General features: G+C 40.0%; 1 protein-coding gene across 2 annotated transcripts in view; it reads right to left on the reverse strand.

Annotated features, from left to right (window-relative positions):
* NCALD (neurocalcin delta) overlaps positions 1 to 25,990 on the reverse strand; it is a 436,233-nt gene that overhangs the window by 173,855 nt on the left and 236,388 nt on the right. For both annotated transcript variants that reach the window (XM_065903347.1, XM_065903348.1), the window contains exon 3: positions 2,579 to 2,666. The gene's annotated coding sequence lies outside the window, so the exon portion shown is untranslated. The remainder of the gene's footprint in view (positions 1 to 2,578; positions 2,667 to 25,990) is intronic.

Here is a 25,990-nt window from a genome sequence, read left to right on the forward strand (position 1 = left end):
GTAACTGAGAAGTTAGTCATATAGGAAGCCTTGGGTTAGAGTATGAACTTCTTGGGGGTCCAGACAAAATAATTCTATCTAAGGGAGATAAAGAGAGATACCCAGACAACAGCAAATCAAAAATGACTGTAAACCTAGAGACTATTCATATACTTCACTTTCAGACAGTTTTTTACATTTATCTTTCCTATCTACTGTTATCAGGAATTCTGTAACTAGGTGACTTTTACAAGAGTCTGGAATTCTTGAACAAAATTCCAGAAAGCCCAGGAAATTGGGGCAGTGTTTGCTACTTTAGGTCATTCTCTCGGAAAGCCTAGAAGGTTTAATCTCTGTTCAAGGGTCATCCTCACCCTTGCCTTGCCTCCTCTCAAGCCAACAGTAGTTGAGCAGGAAGTGGTTCCTTCACTGCCTCAAGAACTTTCCAGTTAGTTTCTTATTCAAATCCTCCTCCTTTGGGTCTGGCAGATGCCTCAAACCTCTGGCACACACTCAGCCTCTCGTTGCTCGGCAAAAATCCGAGATGGAGTAGAGTATATTTGAGGCTCAGTCAAGAAGGAAAGGGCTTCCCTGGTGGCTCAGATGGTAAAGAATCTGCCTGCAATGCAGGAGACCTGGGTTCGATTCCTGGGTCAGGAAGATCTTCTGGAGAAGGGAATGGCAACCCACTCCAGTATTCTCGTCTGGAGAATTTCATGGACAGAGGAGCCTGCTGGCTACAGTCCATGGGGTCACAAGGAGTTGGACATGACTGAGTGACTAGCCCTTTCAAGAAGGAATGAGAAATCACCTGGCCCTAAGATCACAGACCCAGAAGAGAGACTTGGACTTCCCTGGCAGTGCAGTGGTTAAGAATCCTCTTTGCAACACAGGGGACATAAGTTTGATCCCTGGCCCGGGAAGACTCCACATGCCACGGGGCAACTAAGCCCATGTATCATAACTCCTGAGCCGGAGCCCCAGAGACCGTGCTCCACAACAAGAGAAGCCACTGCAATGAGAAGCCCACGCACCACAGCCAAAGAGCAACCCCTACTTGCCGCAATTAGAGAAAGCCCCAACACTGCAACCAAGACCCAGTGCAGCCATAAATAAGTAAATAAATAAAATTTTTAAAAATGAGAGAGAGACTTGGATGCTTGAGAAGGGCCAATAGCAGACATATTGATTCTCCACACCTTCACATTAAGGGGAAGGGTCCTTATGTTGGATCATATGCATGCTTTACTGTCTTTGAGGGCAAGAATACACATTTCTCTATTATTCTTTAGTTTGATATCACAAAGATCCGAGGAATTAATGCAATGGCGACTGCCATGTTTAGGGTTGTGATCCATAAGTACTTCAGAGTATCTCAAGCCACCTGATTACTGCCAACTTAAATGCATAATTCTTTCCTGGCCTTCAGGAGAAATGTGTTGACATTGAGGCTTAGTTATCAATGTTATGAGAAAAAAAATAATAGATATTGACTAGCTTGACTTCAAATATTTTATTACTGTCTTTCATTAAAAGAACTGGTTTTATTCAATTTGGAATACAAATTGAAAGTGAAAGGCTTTTCACTTTCACTTTCTCATTATATCTAGATGATCTATGTTACTCATCTATTAATTAAATCATAGAGAGTTAATGGGGGATGAAGGAAGCGGGATGAAAAAGAGCTAAGTACACATAAGTTTCATTTTATATTGACTTATCTCCCTTCCCTGAAATATAAGCAAAATACAAACTAAGGTTCTGTTCCGGCCCACGTTCACTTTAATATTTTTACCATTTGGTCTTCATATAAAGCTATTTGGCCAATAAGTATTCATGCCTTCTTCACAAACAGTCACAAAAAGTATTACCAGGGTTTAAGCCAAATTACCTTGTCTACAAACCTTGGCTGGCTCACATCTGAAGCAATTAACATATTTTGAAAATTGTCCAAGAAATTCATAAATCAATAGATTTCCCTTCCTGAAAAGCCAATTTCCTAAACATTCAATGAGATGGCTTTTGAGATCCACACCAACTAAATAGGAAAGTAATAGTATTCCTATCTTAACAGGAAACTCAGGATTATAGGCGCTGCTGCCCTCATTATACTATAATAGAATTTCAAAAGAATCTTTTCTGAATTAAAAAATATTCCATCTGTTTGCTGCACAATATCCTCTTCAATCTTTCGTACTAAATGATAGATATGGAAAGTAAGGAGGGGCACATATTTATTGTCCTTTTCTCCAGGAAGCAAGTCAGGTTTTTTATTTCATTACCCCTTCTCCTACTTGTTTTTTTTTTTTTTTTAATTAAGTAAATTTCTACTTAATCAGAGTCACTACAGAAAAGAAATTTTTTTAAGTAAAATGGTAGAATAGTTTTTGGTAACAGAAATTTATCTAGAGTTAAAAGTGGAAATGCATACTTCATGACAAAGCTTTAATGGTAGATATAAGCTAGCATTTTCTATTTACCAAATACCAAAAACATTTAACACACAACAACTTAACCAGGATGCAACATCTTTGCATTCTGAATCATAATTTACACAGTTCAAAACCCAGGCATTTGAGAGGTTAAAAAAGTAACTCACAATATGCAGTCACACGGCGTCCTGGGTCTCAGAGCCTTCCACAGCTGTAAGGACAGATTTGATCGCCGGCAGTTCTCTGGCCCTGCAACTGAGATCACTCATAATTAATGAAAAATTTACTTGAACATTTGACAGCTCAGTAAGCGGTTTATGTAAGGCTGTTACTTTTACTTCTTCTGTAGTTGCCTTTGCAAACAGGAAACAGGAAACACACCTACAAGAACACTGACAGACCTCAGCCTAATTGGTCTTTTCCCCAAGTACTCAGTGGAGAGTCTTGTACCACAGGCATGATATGTCCCTAAAAGAGAAATACTCAGATCCTTCTATTGCAGAGTTTAAAATCCCTTAGACAGATGCCATGTGGGCAATTTATTACAAGCATTCTAGTAACATTCAGGCCTTATGACCTTAATCCTGGAAGGACTATAAATTTCAGAATATATATATAATATTTATAAATATATACCTATCAACACATATATGTGTATATAAGTATACATATATAAAACATTAAGCAATATATTATTTAAATATAGATTATTTAAAACAATAAGCATATTAAAATAATATATATAATTTTCCTGGAATATATATGGAAACTGTCATTTAGGAATCTTTTGTCTACACATAACTGAAGATCCAGCTCAAAATCACTTAAACAAATAAATAACAAAACAAGAAAATATTTTGGTTTTTTGAGTTGGGGAAGAAAAACCTGCATGTAGGACTGGTTTTAGGAAAACAGTTTCACTATGTATATCTCTTGATTCTCTGCAAGTCTCTTAGCATGGTATTTTCTGTAGAGTTACTTCACCTTCTGTCTGCCTTTCCTCTTGGTGCAAACAAATAACTTCAGCGGTTCAAGATCACACATCCATCGTCCAAGAGGGCAGTGTTAGCGTGCTGCCAGTCTCAAGCTCTGAAGTCATTCTGATTGCCCATCACTGAATCAGTCACTGTACTTCACTGAATGGCTTTAATCAAGCCTTATCCTTGTGAGAGGTGACAGCTTCTCTCTCTCTCTCTCTCTCAGTCACTCAGTCACGTCTGACTCTCTTTGACCCCATGGACTGCAGCCGGCCAGACTCTTCTGTCCATGGAATTTTCCAAGCAAGAATACTGGAGTGGGTAGCCATCCTACTCCAGGGGATCTTCCCCTGAGTCTCTTGAGTCTCCTGCATTGACAGGCAGGTTCTTTACCAGTGGTTCCACCTGGGAAACCCAGAGATGAGGGTAGGGTGTTCCAAAGAAAAATCACATGGAAGGGCATTCAGGTTACCAAGAGAAAGGGGCAAGGGGGAAAGGAATATTGGAGGAAATCGACAAATGTCCACCGTGACAATGTTTGGCAATAATCCGAAGATTGGTATTTGAGGATGTGTATCTATGAAAATACTGGATCGTGGGTTATCTAAAGATGTCTGAAAGAGAATGAGTTGAGGTTCAAGAGATATTGATTACCCAAGTCTTTGCATTTAGTAAGATTTTCTGTTAACATTATGTTTTTATGTTTGCAAAGAAAATAGTTCAGAATTTTTCCACTTTGTTTATGAAACACATAAATACTGTATAAAGTGTGCTTGCACACGATCTTCCACCTTGTTATTCAAACAACTCTGCTAGGTAGATAGATAACCTTGGCAGGAGCTTAGAGAGCAGGGTAGATACTGCTCTTGACTCTCCAACACCCAGCCTACTCTTTGTTCTAACTGGACCTTGATTTTGCTCAGGACAGCAACTTGCCCTGTTTAAACTACAGCTAAGGACGGGCAGGTGGAACACTCTGGGCCCTGGACGTGTAGGCTGAACGTACTAGGTAGAGTGTCTGGAACAGCTCTATTAACGGGCTCTGGTGATTGCTTTTCGCCCTTCCCCTTCCAATGCCTGAAACACCAATAAAATGCCAGAGGTGGAGTCATATCTTGCAGCCATGGAGTGACAAGTATACCACATGCTGGGAAGACTAAATTGAAAGGAGAGGCCACCATACTGGGCCTTGTCTGCCTCCTCCTGGGCTATTAGATGAGGAAAACCTCTATATTGTTAAGCCACCATAGAACGGTTCCTGTTCCATGCAGCTAAACATACACCTTATACAAAAAGGCTTAACAATCTGGTTGTGACAGATCAAGGCTTAACCCCAGGTTTCTTGACTCTCTGTGCTGCCTCTCCATAAGCAGAATCCATACTCTGAATACTGTACAAACAGGCATTTTAAATTTATGCTTTCTTTTTAACAAATAACTCATTTAAATGATCTGAGTCATAGCTATGATGCCAAGAAGGGATTCTCTCACCATCCTTCTGTTTTTGGTTTCTTTAGCTTTTTAACATGTAACACTCAAGCACTTGCAAAATTTCTAAGACGAGAATGCCTTGGCTGCAGAAAAACAAGCCTAGGGTCATTTGACCAAAATTTCTTTCAAGACTACCTAAGGGAGAAGTGACCATCTTCCCAGATTTAGCCATGGATGAGCTTTCTCCCTAGACTTTCTCACTGACTTAGTTATTAAAAAACGACAGAAGCCTTCTGGTGTCTGGCTCCATGTATAAGGAGCTCGGAAGTCACCACTCTCTCTTACCAACAAATAGAAATCAACAACTCTTCTTGGATTCATAAACCACTGCACCCAAGATTGGAGAGACCAGCAGGGGAACACAGGAAGTCTCAGAGACTTGCCAGCAGAAATCGCCACAGGAAGCCCCGCACCAGGAAGGGGAAACCTAAGCTGTAATTGGCCAATTGCTGGAGTCTCCTGAGGACAACTCTGAGAGTCCCGCACTCCAGGGGGACAAAGTCATGATGGAGGGCAGTCCTTAGAATACTGTGAGATTTACTTCAGGGAGCTCTACCAGACTCCCACAGTAAACACAAGAGAAAAGTCTGCTCGGGCTTCTGGAATAGAGCGGGGAAAAGAGTGTTTTGAAATATTCCAGAGCACTCTGTTCTTGCCCTCAGGGGAAACTAGTTAACCAGAGTCTAGCCTGCGAGTGCATCCTCAGAGCCCAACTGACCTGGAGAAGGAAAATACTCAGCTTCAGGCTCCTCCAGGCATCCACTATGGGAGAAGGGACTACTTGACTGCAACCCACTCTAGCCATCCTGTACGACCTACGTGAGGAGAAAAAGCTGAGAAACACTCATGAAGATCGCAGTCTAGAGGCACAGGCTCATCAATACATTGAGACCTAATCATAGGATGCATAGAATACTTCTTTTTCCTGAAAACTCACAACCACATTACTGAAAATCTATCTACAGCAGTTTCTTTTACTCACTACAACATGTCTGGCTATCAAGAAAAAATTACAAGGCTTGCCAAAAAAAAAGCCCACACAATTTTTAGAGACAGAGCATCAGAACCAGCATGGCTGGGAAGTTGGAACTAAAAGATAACAGAGATCTCACGAAGGTTGGAATAATTTACCGAGACAAAAGTCAAGGAGGAGCCACACTTAAAGATCAATTCCAGAGGGATTAAGGAGTTAGCTGTGAAAAGCAAAGTGTTAAAACTTGTAGAAGAAAATACAGGAGAACATCTTTCTGACCTCCAAACGGGGAAAGAGTTCTTAAGGCACAAAAGAGCTAATCACCAAAGGACAGACTGATAAATTTGCCTGCTCTACTATCAAGATTTTCTGTTTATCTAAAAGTACAATAGAGAAAGCAGAAGACATGTCAATATATGAGACAAGTTTGCAACATATGAAATCAACAAAAGACCAGTATTCAGATTATATAGAGACATGTTACAAATCAGTAAGAAAAAGACAATACAATAGGAAAATGATCAACAAATCTGACATACCATCCCAGAAGAGAATAATATGAATGGTGAATGAATGGTTTTCTTTCTTCCTTTCTGATCAGACTTTTATTTTCTCTTCTTTCTTTACTACATTGTTTAGAACTTCTAGTACTATGTTGATCAGGAGTTGTGAAAGAGGGCATTCTTACCTTGCTCCTAATCTTATGAGGAAAGGATTTAGTCTTCCACTGTTAAGTGGGCTGTTAGCTGCAAGTGTTTCATAGATTTAAAAAAATCAATTTTAGAAAGTTTCCTTCTATTCCAATTTTTCTGTGAAGCTTTTTTTTTTTATCATGAATGGGTGCTGAATATTGTCAAATGATTTTTCTGCTTCAATTACTGTAATTGTGATACTTTTTCTTTAGACTGTTTATAATGTAGATTACACTGACTGCTTTTCATACTGAACGATCTTTGCATTGCTAGAATAAACATCACTTGATCACAATATGTAATTATTTTTATATACTGCTGAATGCTATTTGCCAATATTTTGTTAATGGATTTTGCATCCATCTCATGAGACTCATTAGTCTCTAGTTGTCTTGTTTTACTGTCTTTTTCAAGTTTAGTTATTAGAATTGCTTCTTATAATGAATTGAGAAGTGTTCTCTTCTCTGACATTTTCTGGAAGAGATTTATAGAATTAATGTTTGTTCTTCTTTAAATATTTGGTAGACTTTTTCCAGTGAAATCTTCTGGAGCTTTCTGTTTCTAAACTAATTCAATTTCCTTAGGTATAAAGCTATTTAGATTATCTATCTTCTACTGTGTAACAACTTGCGATTGTGCTTTTCAGGAAATGGACCATTTTACCTAAGTTGTGAAACTTATATGTGTAGACTTATTTGTCTGAAATAGTCTTTTACTATTCTTTCGATGTCAGGAGGTCTATGGTGATATCTCCTTTTTGATACCAGATATTGGTAATTTGGGGCTTCCCAGATGGCACAGTGGTAAAGAATCTGCCTGCCAATGCAGGAGACACCAGAGACTCAGAGGATTCTATCTACGAGTTGGGAAGATCACCTGGAGGAGAAAATGGCAAGCCACTCCAGCATCTTGCCTGGAGAATCGCATGGACACCAGAGCCTGGCGGGCTGCAATGGGCTTGCAAACAATTGGACATGACTGAGCGCGCAAGCATGCATACTGGTAATGTGTCTTCTCTATTTTGATAATGTTGCTAAAGATTGATCAATTTTGTCACCCTTTTCAAAGAAGCAGTTTTTTGCTTGATATATTTTCCTTATTATTTTTCCCTTTTCAGTTTCATTGATTTCTGGTCTTATCTTTATTATGTTCTTCTTTATGCCTGTTTTGGGTTCATTTTGCTCTTTTTTTCCCACCATAGTGTCTTTTAAAAATTCATTTCTGGAAATGGTAGCTTAGAGTATTGATTTGAGACTTTACTCTTTTTAAAGTAAATATTTTAGTGCTATAGATTTCCTCTCAGAACTGCTTTAGCTGAGTCTCACAAATTTTGATATATTGTATTTTCATTTACTTCAAATGTATTTGCTTTTAAATTTCTTTGCTACTTCCTCTTTGACCCACAGATTACTTGGAAATTTGTTGGGGTTTTTCCCCATTGTTTAGAGAATTTCCTGTCATCTCTCTGTTACTGATTTCCATTTTGATTCCACTGTTTTCAGAGAATAGTACACTCTTCATGATCTTAGTTTTTTAAAATTTGTTGAAGTTTGTTTTATGGTTTATGGTGTATCTTGGCATATATTTTGTGATACTTGAAAAGAGCATCTTTTCTGCTGCTGTGGGCTAGATTCTATAAATGTAAATTAGACCTAGTTGATTGGTAGTGTTGTGTTCATCTCCAAGACTGCTAGTTTTCTATTTGTTCTATTAATTGCTGAGAGAGGTATATTGAGGCTTCCAATTCTAATTGTGGATTTGTCTGTTCTAGCAGCTTTTGCAATTTTGTTTTACATATTTTGTTCTGTTGTATGGCACACATTTAGGATTTGCATACAAAATATGTATCTTTGCTGTTGCTTTGACTCTTTTGTCATTATGTAACGTCCCTCTCTGTCCTTGGTCATTTTCTTTGCTTTGAAATCTTCTTTATCTGATTTTAGTATAATCACTCCTTCTTTCTTTTGATTAATATTTGCAGGATATATCCATCATTTCACTTTCACCCTCTATACTATTATATTTGAAGGTAGTTTCTTGTAGATATCATACAATTGAGTCTTGTTTTTTAGTCAACTGTGTTCATCTTCATCTAATAAATTATTTAGACTATCTATATTTAATGATATTCTTGAGCTAAAGTATGTCATTATATTTTTTGTTTTCTGTTTGTTCTCTATTTTCTTTTTCTTTATTTTCATTTTCCAATATTACTGTGGATACTTGGACATTTTCCAGAGTTCCATCCACAGTGTTTCTTCCAGTATAACTCTTTGTGTAGCTTATTTAATAGCTGCCCTCCAAAAGATTTGTGGACACAGTGGGGGAAGAAGAGGGTGGGACGAACTGAGAGAGTAGCATGGAAGCATATGCAGTACCATATGTTGAACAGATAACTAGTGGGAAGTTGCTTATAACACAGGGAGTTTAACCTGGGGCTCTGTGACAACTGAGAGGGGTGGGAGAGAGGGTCAGGAGGGAAGGGAGATCTGTCTACTTCTGGCTGATCCATGTTGTTGTACAGCAGAAGCCAACACAGCATTATAAAACAATTATCCACCAATTAAAAATAAATTTAAAAAAAGAAAAGATAAATGGGTATATAACAAGGAAATTAAGATACCAGCATAAAAGAGGAAAAAGGCTTTTCACATTTCCCTTTCTACTGCCTTCCCAGTTCCATTTTCATTCCAGTCTAACCAATGCATTTTAAATAAAATTCACACACACACACACACACAAATTGCTCTCCATATTACATTAAATATACATAACTGAACAATGCATTATTGTTGATGCTATATCAGTTCAAGTAAACCCCTTACCTCCGTTTACATCCCTTTATTCTCCCTCTTTCTAAAATAATTTTTTTAAAAATCCCCTTGCATTGAAAATCGTATCAGGCAGTGTTATAATTTTTGCTTCAATCATCAAACCTAATTTTAAAAACTTAAGGAAAGTTTATTATACTCCCTCCTATTTTTATTCTTTGTATTATTTTTTCTTCCTTCTTATTATTCCAAGAGACCCTCTTTTATCACTTCCTCTTTGTTTGGAGATTTTTCTTTAGCTATTTTTTAAAGATAAGCCTGTTGGTGACAAATTTCTATACTTTTCTTCAACTAAGACTTTTAATTTCCTCTTCATTTCTGAAGGATATTTTCACTGGATATAGAATTCTGGATTGAGAGTTCTCTTTCAGCATTTGAAAAATATTCTGCCACTTCCTTCTGGCCTTCATGATTTCTAATGACAAATCCACTGTCATTCTAATTGTTTCCCCCCATAGATAAGATTCCATTTCTCTCTCACTATTTTCAAGATCTTTTCTTTGACTTTATTTTTCAGAAGTTTGGCTATAATATCTCAGTGTTGATTTCTTTGGGTTAATCTTGGTGGGATTTCACTCAACTTCTTGACACTATAGGTCTGTGTTTTCTGCCAAATTTAGCAAACTTTCAGCCTAAAAAAATACATTTTTAGCCTTATTCTCTTTCTCTCCTTCCAGAAGCTGATGGTACATTTGCTGAACAATTTTCTGTTTGGGGGGGTTCCCCCCAAATAATTCCCAACATTTTATCTGTAAATTCACTGATTCTTTCCTCTGTCCCCTCTAGTCTACTGTTGAGCCCATGAATTGAATTTTTTTTACTTCATTTATTACACTTTTCAGTTTCTAGGAAACTGGAAAATGATAATAAAATTTCAAGAAGAACAGAAAAAATCAAGCCCCCCAAAAATTGTTTTTTTGAAGTTGCAAAAGGAAACAGCTGTCTTCCACTTCCTAAGCAGTGAACATTTGATCAGTAGATAAGGGGTCTTGCTTTCATTCAATAGCCCTCTGTTAGAACATGCTCTGGGGTTTTCTCTCCAGAGCAATGTAGCTGTTCTGGGCATGACTACATCCAGGAGACAGGACAGGCAGCTGAGGTAGGAACAAGCAGGATTTCAGCAGTATTCGCCAGAGCTATGAAGTTTTCTTCTGACCTTTTCAGCCCAACCCCACCTCATGTTACTTCAGTTCTTCAGCTCCCTCAGATCCTACACTCTGCAGGGATTTTTATGCTTTTCTCTCCTCTGGCATACTTTTCCTCTGGCATCTGCTTGTTTACCTGGCCTCTTATCCACTTTTGCTTGCATTATGACATTTCAGGCATGTGTGGGTTCCCTGACCCAGCTCCTTGACTGGTGCTCTTGACCTAGCCAAGCACCACCTACACATTTCAATGGGTTTACTTTTATCAGCACTTATGTTGCTCCCCAAAGCTAATGGAATCTGGATCTTTCTTCTCTTCAAGTTGGGGGCAAAGGAGGCTGATTTATTATTATTATTATTATTATTTTTACCATTTATTTTTATTAGTTGGGACTAATTACTTTACATGGAGGCTGATTTTAAAACCACATAGTCTCCCCTCTCTAGGAGATTGTTCTATGAGATCACCAGCTGCTTCTGATACATGCTCCTTCCATCCCAAGCCCCACAACTAGAGGCAGGAAGAGAAATGGGTGGGAGGACAAATTAACACTGAAAAGCTTGATAAATACTAACAGCAAACACTAAAAATAACTAGGCAGAAGTAGTCTACTTTTAGGAATTTCATTTGTGCCTTTGTGTTGGGAGCGAGGAGGAGGGGGAGAGACAGTACTGTGGAGAAGGGGCTGGGGATGTTAATGCTTTGGAGGAGGAGGCACTAGGAGCTTCCTCAGGCAGACAGTACTACCCAGCCCTCTCCCCAAAATAGCTCCTTCTCTTTCTCAGCCTTCTCGGGCTTCTGCAGCTCTGCAAATGGCTCCCTCCCTGTGCAGCAAACAAGCATCCCTGCCCTTGCCAGCAGAGAGGAAAAGCAGCTAAGAGATTGCAGGCTGCTTCGCTCCTCAGCCTCACCGTCTCCCAATTGCAGACTATCCTGGCCATCTTTTGACTGGCTCCTGGAGATTAGAGGGTGATTGGAATCAGAGTGAGTTGCCTACATATCAGCAAGTCCCCGGTATGCAAGTCATTAACCCCACATGACACAATCTGCATGGTGGAGACAGAAAATCACAGACTAGGAATTTTATGTGTCCCCAGAAATGGCAGCCAATGTCACTTCTAAGACTGTGCCGTGGATAAATGACCCTGATCATTCATTCCATGGCTAAGATCTCATGATTTAACAAAACGGAGGAGAGCAAGTCCGTTCAGTTCTGTTTCTGTCATTTTTCCCTTCCCTAGTGAGAAATGCAATTATGTTATGAATCAATATGGATCACTGGAGCTGGAGGAAAACACAATGTGAGGGAAATAAATGGTTCCTGCTTAGATGAATTACATGTAGTTTTGAGCTCTACATCATATCTGTCCTGTGCAACCAGCAAAAATGTTAGTATCTCAAGCCTGAGTTTTTCCCCTACAGCCCCTCTAACCCCTCCTTCATACCACACACTCTCAATAGCACAGTTGGACAGCAAAAAAGAAATAAAAAGTGTTTCTTTCTCTTCCCTGCTCTCAAATTTTCCACCTCTTTATCCATCAACCCCTCCTTCCGTCATGACTTGGATGGAGAAGGAGTCTCCTCCATGCAAAGGTTGATCTCTCTATTTATGTCCACATTCTCTCCCCACCTCCCAGCATCATCCACAGCTTGATCCATCCCTTAATCCCCTCCACTCCTCTTATATCTTCAAGATGCTACTTCCTTCATCTCCTTCTCTGAAGCTGAAAAAGCTTCAACCTCTCTAATCTTATAAATCTGCCTTCTAGTTTGTTACCCTCTATCAACCCATTTCTCTCCTCTTCTTTATCATGCTTCCTAAAAGAAGGGTCTACACTGATTATTTCCAAATCCATTCCTTTATTTACTGCTTAACCCACAAAATCAGACCTTCATCTGCCTTCTTCAAAGTGCCTAATGACTTCCAGGTTGCCAAATGCAATGACCTTGATCTTTCTGCTTAGCTCTCATGAATCCCACTCTGTGCTCTGATGCCATGATGGTACAACATCCTAGCTTTCCTAGGACCCATCTGTCCATTCTTAGACTCTTCCGCTATCTCCTCTCCTGACCATCCATAAACATGGGCAATTCCCATAGTCTAGGGTTCCCAGATTTAATAAATAAAAATATAGACCGCCCAGTTAAATATGAATTTCAGATCAGCAGTGAATAAATGTGTCCTAGATATTTCATGAGATAGTCTTATACTAAAACATTATTCCTTTATCCAAGCATCCTGTATTTTACAGACAACTCCACAGTATTTCTTTAATGCTCATCTCCACAAACTTCCTCCCTCATTAATGCTTTCTATGCCCTTGTCTTCATGATTATCTTATCTCAGATCATTTCTAGCCCTTCATCTCTAGCACCAATCCCCCCTCCCCTGCTTCCCCCCCCCCTTCATCTGATATGTTTCTCTGTTTTGCCTTTGATATTATATAGCATTTTCAATTCATTATACATAACACTGAACTTATTATTTTAGACCTCAAATCTACTTCTCTACCTGGCTTCTCTATCTCCAGTAATATCTTCTCCAGCCTTCTAATCACCTCAGGCCTAAATCTAGTAGCCTTCCTAATCAACTGGATGAATCATAGTCGATTTTATCCTCACCAGCTTTCTTAGATCTTTCTTCCCGTTTCCATGGATACTGCTAACTTGAAGTCTTCCTCATTTCAGTGTGACTACAAATCACCCAGGCCATCCAGGTTACTGAAATCACTTTCAGATTAGCCCCCTATCTCTATTCTCACCCACCCTTCATCCCTCCACAAACTGTCACTCAGTTAACACCCTAATTAAAGTGCCAATAGGATACTACGCCACCTTCTAGGTCAAGGAAGCTTCCTTGAACTTCCTTAAAGTTCAAGTCCCCTAGCCAGCATTTAGGGACATCTATGAGTTGACTTTTCTCCTCTTACCTCCTGTGGTCACTTCTATGCACTCTGAGCTCAAGGCATATCAGAACCCATTGTTAGGGCCTTCCTATCAGTTAGCTTACACTGTAGACTGCTTTGAGGGTGACTCTTGCAGTTTCTGCATAAATACATGCTCACTAAATGCTTGTTGAATTTATGAAGTGTTAGTCGCTATGTCATGTCTGACTCTTTGCGACACCATGGACTGTAGTCCGCTAGGCTCCTCTGTCCATGGGATTCTCCGAGGCAAGGATACTGGAGTGGGTAGCCATTCCCTTCTCCAGGGAATCTTCCTGACCCAGGGATTGAACCTGGGTGTCCTGCACTGAATTTGTGAAGTCAGTTCTAAATTATACACATGAACAGGATGAAGTAATTAAATCTACAAATCACTTATATGATAATGCGAGTAGATGTACTTTTCCACAAACCCATTGCTTGCTTACTCTAAATATGGGTGATACCAAGATCTCATAAGCATCTCATATCCTTTGCTGTCAAGTCACAGCTGGATTTTGATCGGGCTCCAAGGGCAGAGACTGACACAGACCCACCCACTCTCGCTCTCAGCAGCTTCTCTTGATTTACTTTTTAAACTGAATTCTTCCCCATTTCTCTCTTTTTTTACACATGGAAAGTTATAATATTCTCTGTAAATGTCCTTGAATTCTAATACATAAATCTCCAAATAACTATATATTTTAAATTGCTGCCAACCCCACATGCTGATTCAAAAACATCTGAGCACTTTAATAATCTAAATCAGGGGTCTTCTATGAGACAGATAATAAACATTTTCAGCTTTGCAGTCTCTGCTGCAACTACTCAATTTGCTATTGTGTCAGAAAGGCAGCCTCGTTCACACAAAAACACAATAAAACTTTACCTACAAAAACAGGCAGCCAGCATGTGGGTCGTTGTCTACTAACTCCCAACCTAAATCAAGCTTCTGGTGAACAAATGACTTCATATTTTCTTTCCAAACTCTTTCATTGTGGTCACTTGGTTAGAAAGAATGCAAGAATTTCACTTGATATGGTCTTCTCTTTTTCACAAGGGTTATAATTACACCAAATTCAGGACCCTGAGTGAGTGAGGGGACATAAGAAGTGGGCGCTGGAAGCCCTCTCTGAGACTCTCCCCCCAGTCCTATGGATACTACCCCAGGGTGGGGGCAGGACAAGGCCAATGGACTGAGAATTTCACTCTCCTTGGGCACAAATTTTCAGGGGGCACCAAAAAGCTTAGTAATCAAAATAAATATTCTAATGCAACATTTTAAAAAGTCAACATTATTTTCAATTGATGTTTTATCATAGATTTTTTTCTTTTTTTTTGCATTAGTTTTGATTTTTTAAAAATATTGCATCAGGATTTCCCTGGTGGTCCAGTGGTTAAGACTCCACACTCTCAATGCAAGGGGCTTGGGTTCAATCCCTGGTAAGGAAACCATATCCCACATGCTGCAGCTAAGATCTGGCACAGTCAGATAAAGAAAATACACACACACACACACACACACACACATATATTGTATTAGGCATTATTTATCTCAATTATGAAATTTCATGGGTATATGGTGTCCTCTTTAATTTGGTGCCAAAGCGGGTGCCCTACTCATCTTCTTCCCCATGCCTTAGAACCAGCTCCATGTCACCCTGTGGATGTATTATCAGCACCCTCCTCCTTTCAGAGAACAATGTACCTCTATTCAGTGTTACCTTTGGACCAGATCATTCCTCTGAGCAACTTTGACACCACTTTGGCTACTGGACTTGCCTCAGATACAGATTTGAAGCATATGGAGAGACTTGTTAGAGTCACTTCTTGAGGAAAATGTTAAGGTGAAAAGGGGATTGATGTTTTATAAAACACACACTAAGTCCCAAGTGACACTAGCGTAAGGAACTTTATAATTGTTCATAGCAAGTCAATGTGGTTTTGTAGACATTCTTTTGTATGAATGAGGAAATGGAGGCTCAATAAACCGAGATTATTGAAAATATTAAAGCCAGGTAGAAGCTTCCTGCTGTAGCAGGAATCGTGTCTGACTGTTGAGACCCCATGGATCTCATCAAGAAGCTAACACTGTGGGCATGGTTAAAGCACTTTCTTGCCTTCCAGCCTTACATTTGCACAGAACCTCTCTCATGTATGGAGAGAGTTCCCGTGCTTCACCTCATTTGAGCTTCATGATAATCCTGGGAAGTAAAAGTTTCTTATTTAAGACATGATAGTACAGACTCATCAATTCTATTGTATTGGGCATATTCAGAAAGGTTAAGTAACATAACCCAAGGTCACCAGCTAATAAGTGGCAAAACTAGAATTATAAACTCAGGTCATCTGAGGCCTCGCAAGTTTCATTACATTTCCCCTACTGTAGAGAAGCACATCCAGTATATGTATCTTTGACCCAATACCACCCATATTTATATCACAGAGAGAACCCAAAAGGAATAATATCTGGGACTAGAAATTTTCATAGAAGGAAACTTGTACGTAAGGGAAGGAGCCTAAGTATTGAGTGCTATCTACCCTGATAAGGAAGTCTTGAGATAAATAGGGGATTAGGTCAAGAAACCACAGTTAGACCCAGACATGGAACAACAGACTGGTTCAAAATTGGGAAAGGAGTACATCAAGGCTGTGTATTGTCACCCTGTTTATATAACTTCTATACAGAGTACATCATGCGAAATGCTGGGCTGGATCAATCACAAGCTGGAATCAAGATTTCTGGGAGAAATATCAATAACCTCAGATATGAGATGCCACTCTAATGGCAGAAAGTGAAAAAGAACTAAAAAGCCTCTTGATGAAAGTGAAAGAGGAGAATGAAAAAACTGGCTTAAAACTCAACATTCAAAAAACTAAGATCATGACATCTGGTCCCATCACTTCATGGCAAATAGATGAGGAAAAAGTGGAAGCGTGACAGATATTATTTTCTTGGGCTCCAGAATCACTGTGGATGGTAACTGCAGCCATAAAATTAAAAGATGATTGCCTCTTGGAAGAAAAGCCATGACATAGATAGCATGTTAAAAAGCAGACACATCACTTTGTCAACAAAGGTGCATACAGTAAAAGATATGCTTTTTCCAGTAGTCATGTACAGATGTGAGAGGTGGACCTTATAGAAGGCTAAGCGCCGAAGAAATGATGCTTTTGAATTGTGGTGCTGGAGAAGACTCTTGAGAGTCCCTTGGGCAACAAGAAGATGAAACCAGTGAATCCTAAAGAAAATCAACCCTGAGTATTCACTGGAAGGACTGATGGTAGCTCAGTTGGTAAAGAATCTGCCTGCAGTGCAGGAGACCTGGGTTTGATCTCTGGGTCAAGAAGATCCCCTGGAGAAGGAAATGGCAACCCACTCCAGTATTCTTGCCTGGAGAATCCCATGGACAGAGGAGCCCAGTGGACTACAGTCCATGGGGTCTCAAGAGTCAGACACAATTTAACAACTAAACCACTACCACCAAAGCTGAAGTTCCAATGCTTTGGCCACCTAATGCAAAAAGCCAACTCTGGAAAAGACCCTGATGCTGGAAAGACTGAAGGCAGGAGGAGAAGGGGGGGAAAAGAGGATGAGATATTTGGATGGCATCACTGACTCAATGGACATGAACTTGAGCAAACTCTGGGAGATAGTGAAGGACAGGGAAGCCTGGCATACTGCAGTCCATGAAGTCACAGAGAGTCAGACACGACTTAGTGACTGAACAACAACAGAAGATGGAGGCATGGAAAGGCTCAGAAGGACAAGTCAACTTTGGCCTGCTTCGCCACTTCACAAAGGGTCATCCTCTTGGTGCTAAGAACTGTTATAATTGTAATTAAAGCAACTTCTGCTCAAACTCCCCAGCCTTTCTGGATTCCATGGATCAAGAAAGCAAAAGAACAGCTTCCAGTTCCCATTTGTCACAGGTGTCAACATGATTTTGTGATCAGAAGGAACATCATCTGAACACAGGGCACAGAGGAAACCATTAAGATGGGAGAGAAGGATTGGACCAAAGTGAAGATAGGATACAGGAGCAGAGGAGAAGAACAGGAGACATGGGGACATCATTTCCAACCCAGTGCTGGGGAGAAAAGTGGCAGGAACTCCATTTTGGAAAGAAATCACATTTCATGTTACTCCAGGCAACTTCCAGGGAGGCATCAACCCTCCTGAAAAGTCACATCTGGTACTGTATCTCTGTAATGAGATGTACAATGGGCACTTTCAAGCATTTAAAGTGCTTGAATGTGCAAAGCTTCACAGTTGGTCACCAGTTCATAACAGCCATGTGCCTCTTTCACTGGGGAGCCGCCACACCATGCTGGGATTCCACAGGGCAGCATGGCTTCCCCATTCTTCAAAACAGAGCTGCTCTAAGAATCCTCTGGCAGTTTTAACTACACAGGAATAGAAAACACCCCAGAAAGAGTGTGAGAGACTAATCTTGTAAACAGCGGGATGGCAAGGTAAAAATAAGAAGGAAGAGAAAACATAGAGCTTTTTTTAAAAATTGCTTTTGACAAGGACAATAAGATGGGAATAAATTCAGCCTCAGATATCTGGAACAAAAGCTCAGAGAAGTGTTAAATCACAAGCTAGGTGGCTGCAGGAACTCACAATGATCCATTCCAATCTGCTGACTCAACCCTTTGGCAGCAGACTTGATGTAATAGACTCCCTTCCAGTTTTATATGCTTGGGTTTCTTGTTTGTTTGTTTGTTTTTTCCCTTTCTTTCATGCACCACAACCAACATTTTTAAGACTGTTGCAACTTTCCTAAGTCACATCTTTCTTGGTCTCTGACCCCACAAACAATGCTGCTTTGGAGAAAGAACCACAAACCACAATATTTCCATCTTTCATTTGACTGAGTCATCCTTACATGCAGGGAAAATATATTCTCACACGTGTACTGAGTCTTGTGTTGCTAGACAAGGTAGCATACCAAAACTCCAGCATCTCCTAGCCTTTTAATCTTTCTACCAATAATTAAGCACCCAGCATGTGCTCTCAACAGTGACCTGGGGATAACAGGGATGAACTGTCAGAACCTGGCTTTGAGGACCACACAGTCCGATGGAGGAGGGAGACTCAGAAGCAGACAGTTAAGAGAAGGGGTGAAGACACCTGCACTTCCACTCTATAATGATATTGGGCCTGGGTTCCACTCATACTTTTGTCTACTCCCTAGCACATTGCTTCCAGGCCAAAAACTGCCTCTGCAGACCAACTGATCAGTGGATTAGGTATCAGTGGCTAAGCAAGCACAGATACTAGACACTCACGTTCTCCTGTGATGCAAGGAGGTCCTTCCCAGGAAGTTCTCTGCCATCCTCCTCCACCTCCATCATTGCCTGGATCAACATGCCTCTTCTCAGCCTCAGATGCCTTGCTTGGACTTACACTCCTCCCTATCTTTAATTATTATTATTACTGTCACCCATGCCATGCATATATACCATATACCCCAAATGGCCCATACATTAACTCATTGAATTTTCATGACCTCCTTGGGCTTTGTTATCCTGGAGTTATAAAGGAAGGAAATGATCTCCAGAAAATTTCAGAAACTTGTGCAAGACTACACACCTGAAAAGTAGAAAAACTGAGATTATAAGCCAGACTGTGTGATCAGAAAGACTCTTAAACAGTACACTGGTGTGCTCCATAGGTACATGTGGTCCAACTGCCCTGCTGGGTTGTTTGCACTTTAAGAACAGAGATCAATATTTCTGTTCTTTTAACAGTCCCTAGTCTGGGTACACCTATAAACAAGCATAGTAGGCATCTCCCTGTATGGTGTTACTTAAGGGAGGCCAGACAAGGATGGGTTAAAAATATCTTCACTGTTGCTTATCACAGTGCCTGGAATTTCACCACTGGAGATACGTTACTTTGGGTCTTGACATCTTTCTGGTTTTTAGGATCTATTAGACAAGATGGCCCTAGGAAGTCTCATATTCAGCTGAGACCTCAGGGCCTCAGAGAATGAGCCATAGGAGAGATGCCTAGAAAGGAGCCTGGGATCTGAGAACGGCAAAGCGGTCCTGAGAGGAGAATGAGGGGTCCCAAAGTTTGGGGAGATTGTTTTGCTTGGTTGACCCCACCTCTGTAGCCCCTAGCACAGAATGAGGCAAATAGAACATAGGTTAAGTCTTCTGATTTGAGGAAACACTGTTCTGAGCAGCTGTAAGAGGTGGAGGCATGGGGTATGGTGGCAAGTGGTCATCAAGCGCTCATGACCCAGAGCACTGTGAAGACAAAAAAGACAAGAAGGCAGAATCCTTGCCCTCAAAGAGCTAACAGTCTCTTTTGGAGAGAAAAAGTATCCATAGCAAAGAATGGGTAAATAAGACAAGACAGGAATGATCAAGAACGGAATCCACATGTGATAAGAAACTCAGGGAAAGAAGAGTTCGGTGTGGGAGGGGTGGTGTGGGCACCACACAAGGTCCCAAGGACAGTAATAAATAAAGAGATACAATGAATGAGCTGGTGAATGCCTGTCTGATGCCAAAAGAAGACCCAGATGACCATAACCAACTGCTACCTCGGTACTCCCGAACAAGGAAATCCAGCTTGTACTTGATCACTGTAATGCAAAGTGATGTTAAGATGGTCTAGAAACAAAACAGATACAAAGTGCAGAGATATTATTTAGAAAATATACTACTTCAAGTTAAACTCAGGTCTTTTGATAAAAAGATCTAATGGTTGCTCCGATCATATTACTAAAAATCCAGAATTTCAGTAATAGGTGAAAGTACCAGATTTATGTTATGATAAATGGTGAATAAATCTGAAATCATAAGGCAAGACTAAATCCCTCTAAAACTGGGAGAAAGAGATCTGATGATCACCACAGGCTAACAACATTGGCAAATACCAAGACCTTCCCCTAACTTCAGCTCTGGTAAGAATGCTTTATCCTGTGACCTTCCAGTCAAAGACAAATGTTCTTCTCCTGGGCTTTTTGTTAATACTTCCTTATTTTGTGTAGTATTTTTTAAAAAGGTCCCTTTATTTAATTCCTACAAAGAAAACAACTCCGAGGGAGAAAAGAAGGAAGAAAGCAAGCACACTTTGACCTTTATTTGCTGAACGAGTTATTTTCCCAATAGCTACAAGTGATTTTGTTCTCACCATTCTGAATAACAACTCTTTGTACCCCTTGGGATAGGAGAACCAACAGCTACAGCCTAAGGCGTGGTTGTGAGTGAGCAGAAAAAAACACAGGCAGAAAAAGACTTGAAAAGGAGGTGAAGGGTGGGGGAGGGGTCACAGCAAATCATTTCTCTTTTGAGTTTCTTAGCTAAATTATTGCAATACATATTTTCATGTCAACTTGGTTGCTAATGAGCTTCGTTGCCTATTTTCTTCAAGGTAGCTGCATATCTGAGACATAAACAGCAAAGGTCTCTGGTTCAGTCCGCTAATAGATTTGCATTAACCTCCATGGAGGTGCACAGTCATCCTATTATCCAAACCCACAAGTTGGATGCAGGGTCTAACAAAGGATGCTTGTGTTTTATTTTCAGAGGCAAGCAGCAGCTTGGCAAATGTAATTCCAATGGCTAAATGTTAGGATTTCTGGGACATTTTGGTGTTACAAGGAGACATCAGGGGGAAAAAAAATTGAGTTCCTGAAAATCTGGGTGGTTATTAAAAAGCTGAAGCCAAATGACAATAGCAGAATTTCTGTATTTAATGTTTTATAAGAAAAGGATTCAGAACCCATAAAAAGAAATCAGTGAAAATGGATATTTAATACATTTAAAATATACAAATGTCTAGGCATCATGTAAAATGTAAAAATTATAAATTAAAGAGTTGCTGTTCAATCACTCAGTGGTGTCCAGCTTTTTGCAACCCCATGAACTGCAACACACCAGGCCTCCCTGTCCCTCACCATCTCCCAAAGTTTGCCCAAGTTCATGCCCATTGCATCAGTGATGCCATCCGACCATCTTATCCTCTGATGTCCTCTTCTCCTCTTCTCCTGATTGGGGTAGTTTTAATTTTTTCATATGGTAAATTATACAGTACAATCCTATTAATAATTATTAGTAGGCAGAACTTAAAAATGTCTAAGTATTAAGAAACTAAACAGTCACAAAAATGAAGAAAATTAAGTCATGAAATGTTGAAATTGAGATCATATTTTTGGATTTTCATAATGAGAGTTCTCAAAGCACATAAATGTTGTTGCCACTGAGAACATATTTTTATACAAATTTCTTTACTGCTAAAAAAAAAACAAAAAACAAACTACCCCTATTAGGAAAATAGTGATGTATTTATGAGCTATCTCCAAATATTTTTCTCTGACTCCTTCATCTTCAAATACTCCTCAAAACTTAGAAATATTCCTTCAAGTTAAACAAAATGTTGTGTATTTGTGGGGGGAAGCGAAATTTATTTAGTTACCTCAAGTTGTAGTTTACTTGAAGGCAAGAAGCAAGCATTTCTGATTTGTTCTCTTATTTAGTTTGCTCGTATATGCCCAGCTGCCTATGTCTGTTTCAGAGCTCTCCTGCTGTAGTGGACACACCCTAAAGTGACTGCCCAGTGAGTGCAGTCACTAGGATAATCCTTTTCCCTTGAGTACAGGCACACCCTATACTCCCAGCCTGACCTGCTCCCAGCCAATAGAACACTGCAAAGCCATAGGGGATAGTCACTCCCTGATTAGGTTACATTATGCAAACCTCTTTCCTAGCAGACTGGAGTCCAAGATCCTCCTGCGGGTTTTGAAGTGAGTAGCCATGTTGTGACAGGGCCCTTGAGAGGCAAATGGCCACATGGCCAGGAACCTTGAGCAACACCTGGGCGATGAAAGCTCCCCAGGTGCCAGCCAGCAAGAAAACAAGGGACCTCAATCCTACCACCTCAAGTGAATCCCACCAACAACCACATGAACCTAGAAGAAAGAAGAAAAGAAAAAAAAAAAAAAGCTTCTAAAAGGAACACATCCTACTTGTTGCGGGAAAGAGAGTGGGGTATGTAGGGTACGAGAGGATGGTCACCTCCCAGGTCACATCTGAGTCCCCGGGAGGGCTGCCAAGTGTGAGTTCTTGGCTTCACGCAGGCCATCTCATAAGGCAAGAGATGGCAAGGTGTGGGGTTATCTGTTTCTATAGGGGCGGGTGTTTCTTAGGCTAATGGGTGGGAGGAGTATTCCAGCTGTTTGGGGGAAGGGGTGGGGCTTTCCAAAAATTGGGCCTCTGCCCACTTTCTGACCTTTACGGTGGGCCTTGGGATGAGCACGGCGCCTGCGACTGTGTCATCTAGCCTGCTGACGTGTAACAGGGGACGTTGACTCGTCCGCCATCTTGGATCTGTTTGGTTCTAATCAGTTTATGCTGTGTTCTTGGGTTACGTCGTTCCTTTAATGGTTGCGCCCTGCCCCTTCTTGTCTTATGGCCAACATCTTGATTATAACCATAGGAGACCCTAAGCAGAGGACCCAGCTAAGATACACTCAGATTCTAGATCCATAGATACTGTGGTATAAGAATTATATATTGTTTCAAACCACTACATTTGTGGTAATTTCTCATGCTACAATATATAACTAATGCACATGATAATCTACTTCAAACTCCAATAATAATTATTCTCACAAAATGTTTGTGTTGCTAGTGCTATTTTCTTTCTCCATTAGAGGAGAAAATACAACTGAATGCCTTATAGATGTGTACATCTCTAGTTTAATTCAGAACTTTAATGCAGAATATAATTCTCCATGTATGAGTCTCAAAACATAAATTAGTTGAATTCAACATTTTTAAAAATACCATTATTTTGGTACTTGAAAATTGAAGAGTATGCCCTCCCAAATCACTTCATTATTTTTTTTAATAAAGATTTTATTTTTAAAAGTTCAGAAGTGCAAAATTATTGTGAAGCTAATAGAGAATTACTGTATACCCCATTCCTAGTTTCCACTGTTATTATATCTTATATTGGGATGGTACATTTTTCACAATTAGTGAATAAATATTGAAAATTATTATTAACTAATAATAGCTTCCCTGGTGGCTCAGATGGTAAAGCATCTGCCTGCAATGCGGGAGACCCAGGTTTGATCCCTGGGTTGGGAAGATGCCCTGGAGAAGGAAATGGCAACCCACTCCAGTACTCTTGCCTGGAGAATCCCATGGATGGAGAAGCCTGGTAGGCTACAGTCCATGGGGTCACAAAGAGTCGGACCTGACTGAGCAACTTCACCTTTTTTCACTTTCATTATTAACTAAACTTTATTCACATTTCCTTAGTCTTTGCCTAATGTAATTTCTCTGTTCCTGGATTCCATCTAAGATACCACCTTAAGTTAGCTTTCCAGTTTCCTTAGACTTCTCTTGGCTGTGACAGTTTCTCAAGCTTTCTTTGTTTTTGATGAGCTTGGCAATTTTGAAGGAGACTGGCCAAATGTTTTGTAGGATGCACCTCTGTTGAAAATTGTCTTGTGTTTTTCTCATGATTAGACTGGGGGGTAATATGTTTTGAGAGGAAGATCTCAGAGGTCAAGTGCCATTCGCATCACACCATGTGAAGGATACCTACTGTTAATACGCTATATCACTGTCAATGTTCCTTGATTTCCTGGCTTGAGGTAGTGTTTCTCAAGTTTCTCTGTTGTAAACTGTTGTTGTTGTTTAGTTGCTAAATCCTGTCTGACTCTTTTGTGACCCCATGAACTTGTAGCCTTCGAGGTTTCTCTGTCCATGAGACTTCCCAGGCAAGAATACTGGAGTGGGTTGCCCTATCCTACTCAGGGGATCTTCCCAACCCAGGGATTGAACCTGCATCTCTTGGGTCTCCTGCATTGGTAGGCAGATTCTTTACTCTGAGCTACCTGGGAAGCCCCTACTGTAAGTTACTCTTTTTTTTAAAAACCTTACTGCTTCTATACTGTCCTCTCTGGAAGGAAAAAACTATGTGTAGCTCCGTGCAGAGTTATTTAGAAAACAGAGTATCTACATACACTATTTGGAGAGATTTGTCTATTTTCCTCATATATTTATCCAATCATTTATTTATACCCCAATAGATAGTTATCAGAGTTGGGTTATACCTCAATACTGCTTATTTATTTTCTGGCTCAAACTGTTCCCGTTTTGGTCGATGGAAGTACTTGAAGTTGGCTCCTATAACCTTTCCACACACATTGTGTCACAGTCACCTTTATGAGATTTTGGTTTTGTTCTTATCTTTTTTCTTTTAGCACTTCCTTACTTTCTGGCATTATAAGACAACCCAGGCTCTTTCTGCATATTTCTTGCCCCAGCCCTCAGTCATTTCTCTGATTCTTTTTATGGGAAAATAATACTGAAACAAAGATTTGAGTGGCAGGTATATTTATTGCTCCTAGGGCATCATTGCTTCTAAGGTCAAACCAGTTTTTCAGTCTCTAAATCTGGAACCTCGGAATATCCCTATATGCTTAATATATTTTAATTTATTCAACAAACATTTTAGAAAGATTACTATTATGCCAGGTATTAATTTAAGCACTTTATAAATATTTATAATAACCTTGTAATATGTATAAAAACCTCGAGGTTCTTGTAATAACCTCATAACAACAACAAAAGAGGTCATATTATAAACCCCACTTTGAGAATGGAAAACCCCAGGCCCTGAACAGTTTGGACCTGTGCCCCACATCACACAGCTAGCAAGCGGCAGGGACAGGATCCGAACCCAGCATCTGGCTCCAGCTTTAAGGCACTAACCACTGCACCACACTGCCTCACACCACCGAGGACCTCACAGAGCATAAAAGGTGATGAATTAATTAATCCATCAGTCCATTCTCCTGCCAGTTTCTATCATGTGCCCATTAGGTGCTAAACTCTCTGCTAGATGTTAACTGGTGCTGAAAGCCATTTGAGACACTTCTTGGGCTATGGCCCAATTTAAAACGGAAGAAGAGGCTGTTCTAATGTGCCCCTTGAGAGGATTCTGGCAGCTGCCTGTGATGAAGATGGTACATAAAAACCACTCCACTTGGTGGCTGCAAATATTCTTTATTATGCTACAGGCAATAGTCAAGGGTGACAAGCAATACTTTTTGTAATTTAATTTCTATCCATTTCTATCCTATTCACAAAGTTTACAGAGGAGGTTTGTTATCTTTCCTATATATGAAACTCCCAGTTATTATACTACTATTCACTGATAAAGTATTTGAATGAAACTGTTTCTGGTGAAAACCACTGAACAAAACTGATATTTCCATCAACAACTGATTGAAACACAGTTTAAAATGTACACTTACTTTATGACTGTCACTAATGGGTGGTTCCAGGGGACCAAAGCTTGAGGTGATCGAAAAGAAAACACACAAAATAACTAGGTTGATTGAAAAAAAAGTCTTAAAGGATTTTTTTAAAGGTGGTTTATCCCCATGTATTTAGTAGAAGAGGCTTCCCTGGTGGCTCAGTGGTAAAGAATCACCTGCCAAAGCAGGAGATTCCAGTTTGAATTCTGGGTGGGGAAGATCCCCTAGAGAAGGAAATGGCAAACAGCTC

The sequence above is a fragment of the Muntiacus reevesi genome, chromosome 12, assembly GCF_963930625.1.
Source record: "Muntiacus reevesi chromosome 12, mMunRee1.1, whole genome shotgun sequence".
NCBI classification, from domain to species: Eukaryota; Metazoa; Chordata; class Mammalia; order Artiodactyla; family Cervidae; genus Muntiacus; species Muntiacus reevesi.